The sequence below is a fragment of the Rhinichthys klamathensis genome, unplaced genomic scaffold (genome assembly GCF_029890125.1).
Source record: "Rhinichthys klamathensis goyatoka isolate OS25496 unplaced genomic scaffold, OSU_Roscu_1.1 h1tg000101l_1, whole genome shotgun sequence".
Lineage (NCBI taxonomy): Eukaryota > Metazoa > Chordata > Actinopteri > Cypriniformes > Leuciscidae > Rhinichthys > Rhinichthys klamathensis.
Genome location: NW_026606640.1, coordinates 600,715 through 606,714, shown reverse-complemented (window position 1 = coordinate 606,714; position 6,000 = coordinate 600,715).

The following is a 6,000-nucleotide window of genomic DNA, read 5'->3' as shown; positions in this document are numbered from 1 at the left end:
CTGGTCATGACTGCTGTGAACATACAAGCTTTCTTCATTTCTTCATTCCGGGTGATTTATATTTATGGATTATCAGAGAGCTATACATCTGTTCACTGCAAAGATATTCCAGATGTGCATCATATAAGTATGTTGTCTTCAAGAGGTTAAACTGTTTGTTTTTTTGTTTTCAAAATATGAGATGACAAAAATATACATCAAATTTAAGCACCCATGGTGGTTTGCATTTAATGTCATCATTACACCTTGAATGAAACCAAAACAACAAGCTTATGCTGTGTTCACGTCATAACTATTGTAATTTGGAAGAGATGGAAACCTATGACGTTATACTAGGAGTGGTTTGTGACTTGAATTTATGCGTTTCAGTGCCAATACTATCAATGCCGAAATGTGCTTTGAGACATGAGGTAGTTTAACGCCGTCTCTCGTACGGAGGATTTTTCTTGTCACCTAGCAACTGTGACAGCTGCCATGGATGAGTGGCAGTAACATTTGTACTGGACTTTTTTGAGTTATAAACTGTCTAAAAGCAAAACAGGATTCACAAAGTGTCTAAATCTGTTCACCACGGTCAATTTCTGCATATAATAAAGTGTGTAAACTATATATAATCGCATCTTAGTTATAATTCTTTCTTACCATGTAGCTGTGATCACATCATTAAAGGACATTGATTTACAAGCAGGGACCAGAATCAAAACATGTGAAATGTGCACAAAATTTGTATTTAACTTAATCACAAACTCGTAACTAATCTAAACAAACACATACACACAATCACGCGTACATGGGAAAATGGAAACAGAAACCGAACAGAAACAGGGAATTTATTCAGTAAAGCTGTGGAAAAGAGTCATTTAACCATCTGAAAGAACCATAATTTTCTTACTTCAAAAGAACCATTGTTAAAGAGTTATGAAAGAGTTGGGGTTAAGGCTGTACGCCTAGAAGAGTGTGCTTTCTCCAGCACAGAGGTACAATTTTCATATCATTCTGATCCTTGCAGCCATAAACAAGATGAAACTAGGCCAGTCACTAAGGTCAAACAGTTTCAGAGACTGTTGAGTCTGTTGGCAGCAGTGTCCAACGTGATACCTTTTGGCCTGCTGTACATGAGACCCTTGCAGTGGTGGCTCAAGACCCCAGGGGGTTTTCACTAAGGGGGAACCCGTTCTGCATGATCAAGATTACGTGCAGGTATCTTTGTACCATAGTGAAGTGGAAAGAACCTTGGTTCTTGTCCCAGGGTCCCGTGCTTGGAGCTCCTTTTTATCATGTAACGCTTACGACGGATGCATCTCTCATGTGCTGGGGAGCGGTCATGGGCATTAGCATCATCTTTTTTATGGCATGTATATTGCTTGGAAGTGATGAGTGTCTTTCTAGCATTGAAACACTTGCCATGGTGCAGATGTGGCCGAGGCTTTGTCTGTATGCTTTTTTCCTTGATTGATCTTGTTGAAACTAGCCCTACTCCCTCCATGAGGCAACTATATTCCTTAAAGTGGAGAATTCTCACTTCATGGTACAGGAATTGCTAGTTGGATCCAGTTAACTGCCCGGTTGGTTCAGTGCTGGAGTTCCTTCAGGATCGCTTTTAAGCTGGGCTATCCCATCCAAGCTAAGGTATTTGTGGTGACTGACCATAGCTGCTTATCACGCACCTTGGGCGATGGATATCTTGGGAGACACCCTCTGGTATCTTGTTTCATTTATGGTGCACTGAGACCTGCTATACATGCAAGAGTTCTGGGGATTTCTCGCTCAGTAATCTTGCAGGCCTTTTACCCTCCTCCATTCGTGTCGGCGGACCAAGGGAAACTCCAGGGTCTCAGGTGCTTATGTCCTGAGCTGTGCTTGACATAATTTACACTAGGACAGGCACTTGTCAGTATGGCACAGTGGGTATTATCATTACCATTGCGTCACTACTTCCAACGCAGCATGAGTTCCCTTGAAAGGGAACGTCTCAGGTTACGAATGTAATCATTGTTCCCTTAGAAGTGAGCGAGATGCTGCATTGCCCTGCCATACTTCCTGCATACCTGTGAGCGACTTACTTCAGCCAATCAGAAGCTGAGTAAGTTTGGTCTGGGTATACTTTATAGCTTTTCCGTGGTACACTATCACACATCACAGGACGACGTTCCATCAATGAGTGAATACATTCAGACACAATCATGCAGAGGCGTTCCTGATAGTGTCGTTACTTCTGTGCAGCGTCTCGTTCCCTTCTCAGGGAACATTGATTACAGTCTTAACCTGAGACGTTCCCTTTCAATTAAAAAAAAATGAATGCTCTACACAACATTTATGTAACATCTGTACAAAGTATGTTTAAGAGTCTCATTTTCCAGACACAAAAGCTTTCTTTTCCTTTGAAAACAAGGACGATATTGGGTTATTCCAGATGGACAGTAAGAAAATTTAAGCGTTAAGGGCAGGAATAATAACTCTCATTACACATACCAATGTTTGTGTCATTTATTTATTAATTTATTTATTTAGAATAGGCTACATTGAGAATTGCACAGCTTGAGCAGAAAGAGCTGAACACAGATAAACAGCCATTGTGTGATCAATTTAGTGTCTATTCTAATGTCTTTTCTCAAATCTTGTATTGAAGGATTTTCAAATAAGAATGTTCAAATAAGAATGTACAGAACTTCCCAAACATTTACTTTAGAAGTAACTTCACTCTATCACCCTGAACACATATGTGTAGCAACAACCTTCCCTGGCCTGTCCACCAAAAGCAGGGCAACTTTGATATGCACTGTCCTGCAGAGTTACAGTTTAGAGTTGGAGCTAAACTTGAGTGGATCTCGAGGGCCAGAGCTGCACGCCCCTGATCAAAATCCTTTGGCTGAAAAATATTCAAACTCAACACTTCCCCTTAATGTCTGCATGGGTACAAAACAGTCTCTTAAAATGCTTTAAAATTAACATGATTCATTTATGAAGACTCACCATCAGATGGAGTGATTGACATCAATGATTGTCATGATTCTACAGAATAGAATAACAGAAGGCGTTTGTTATTGGATACCAAATCCGTTTGTTACCCCTTAAATTGGCGTTTGTTACCCCTTATTGGATTCGAGTCTTCATCATTTTAAACTAATTTGTCAAAAAGTGTTTTTTGGTGATCATTAGTCTCTCTTTATATAGCAGCATGGATTCTGTATTGCCTCTATCCTCAAATTGCAGACAAAGACAATATTTAAGATAACTTCCCTTATGTTAATATAAATTAATATATTTGTCTGTGCGTACCTGCACATAATTTAGAGAATAATAACACGTTAAATGATTGATCGGCTACTAATATATTTGACACATAATTGGGAGAAATTGATAATATTTTGCATCATTGTGTAACCATTTAGGAATAAAGTTTCCTTCTGCATAAATCATGTGTAATGTTTTAAAATTTCTCCTGGACATTTCACTGAAAACTGACAAACAAAACGTATAGTGTATCATTTATTTTTGACTGTGTGGAGATGCTTCCTTCTGAATTCTGTCATTCTGGGACAGAAACCGGAACCTCTGAGGCATGCATAGATCTTTTCTGCCTTGTTCGCTGGTACATGCACTGCCAAGAAAAGACCACGAAGGGAAAAAACCACGAAGGGAACCTCTGTTGAAACAGTGACAAGAAACTGCTTTGACAAGAACCACTGGGACAGAATTGGCAGGAACTTCTGGGGTGGCTGGAGCGGCCATAACAAGAAGTTCTGGGACTGTAGAGACAAGTTTGTCTGTCTACACTTTTTTTTGTTAAGTAATTACTCATTCAAAATAAGTACCTACTCAAGAGAGTATGCGTTCTCGGAATCAGCCATAGGGTGCTTCTCATTTCTTATTTGTGCATCCTCGTTTCCTTTCCTTGGGTCTTAGCCCCACCCCCTTATGCCTGCTACAGTGCGGGTAACTGTGCGATATCTGCAATTATAACATCATTAGAAATCACACGATATGGAACGAATAAACTTGGGTGTGACATGTATGTAGACTGTACGATGATGACACCTATTTAATCATACAACGCAAATTTTGTATAGAAGAATAAAACGTCATTAGCATGTGCTAGTGGTAAACAAATAGAGCAAGATGAATCGCACTTTGGCAATTGTGGTTTTTATGTGCGGTGAAAAAATAGGAGGAAGCGAATAAGGAGAATATTGATGCGGTCATTGCTAGGGAAATGAGGCCAACTCGGCATGCCAATTTTGTAAATTGGCTTGAGGTAAAGTTTTAGCGCCATGTCGCGTTGATCAATATGCCATTTCATGTTGCATTTTTATTGGCCAGTCAGTAGATATAGGTCGTAGCAGCAAACACACTTGACTGTGAGATGTTCATGCTAAATTTCTGATACTGTCAGAAACTTTTCGCAGGCTCTCTTTGGCAACCTCTCTCACTATTCGATGTAGGACCACCGTTTTGGAGCCACGACCACAGAAATTGCCACGATTGGTTATTTTTCGTCTGGGACAGCCCAAAATAGTAAATGTGTATTTCTGGGCCGGCAGATGCAATTACCTATAGCAGCCTATGAAGGAGTGAGCCATCTCTCAGATTTCATCAAAAATATCTTATTTGTGTTCCGAAGATGAACGAAAGTCTTACGGGGTTGGAACAACATGAGGGTGAGTAATTACTGACAGAATTTTCATTTTTGGGTGAACTAACCCTTTAACATTGGATTTGGACGTGTCTTGATGCCTTACTGGAATGCAGTCTCCGTGGGCAGCATTTTTCAGTTTTCGGATGCAGCCCATTCCTCCTCAGGAAGCTTTCTCGCACCTCATTCCTCGCCTCATTGCGGTGCAATTAGAGAATTGAGATATCCTTCAGGATGGCTGAGTTCGATCCGTTTCCGGATCATGGGATTGAGGACATTGTTGGTCCAAATAAACTGGGTACGAACCCATCTTTCTAGAGCAAGCATTTGCGAATCCCGCATTGAACTCCGAGATTTGAGAAGCAGTCGTCAGAAAAGTGACGTGTTGTGGGCTGGTCAAGTTGTTCGCGGGAGGACAACATACAACATAGGCAGGCATTATATACAAATGTATCTCCAGTGACGTAGAACCGTAAAGCAGTACGATTCGAAACCCAAACGACTCGTAAGGCGGTTCAGACTCAGAGTCGATTTTTTCTTGTGGGAGACAACAACTTTATTTATCGTGCACTTTCAACTTTACAACTTTGCAGAACGCTTACATTCACAAACAGCTATTACACACTGCATGAAATGGAATATTCGAAAAACCATAATAGGGGCAGTTTTAATATTTATAGTGGTGTTAATTAAAAATGTGCAATTTGTACTACCCATTGTGCTCAAATACACTAATGTATTGATAAGTAAACTTTCATACTTAATGTCTACAGATCCAGGTCATGCTTGTCATAGACTGCGTTTCAGTCCACTTTTAGACACGCACTTGCGAACTTCCCTAAGCACTTCCCCTCGGGGGAATCCATGCCGCCATTTTGAAGTGCGTTCCACTTCGTGAAGTGGACGAGGGAAGTTTATATGGACAGACACTTGTTCCCTCGATTTTGACCGAGGGAGCGAGTCTACTTCATATGTACACTTACTTCAGGCAGTTCCATATAACACAATGCAACACAATTGTGACGTCACCACAGATCTAATCACCACCACCACAAACAACTCTGATATATTAATTATATATTTTTAATTTAAAACAACCCAAACACACCTATATACATTTGGATGCTGCATTAAACAAATTCTTAAAGGAAAAAAAATGTAAATAATAAATCAACTCCATGGCTGATTCCAAGTGATCAAGGGCTTAGGACGTTCCAATTCAGCCAAATGCAGTCTCCGCCAGTAGTGGGCACTCGTGCAACATAAGCAATGACGTACATCCGAGTGAACAAGACGGAGGGAAGTTAGCGAGTGAAGGGCATGACAATTTTGGACTGGAACGCAGCCATAGAGTCCATCAATACCAG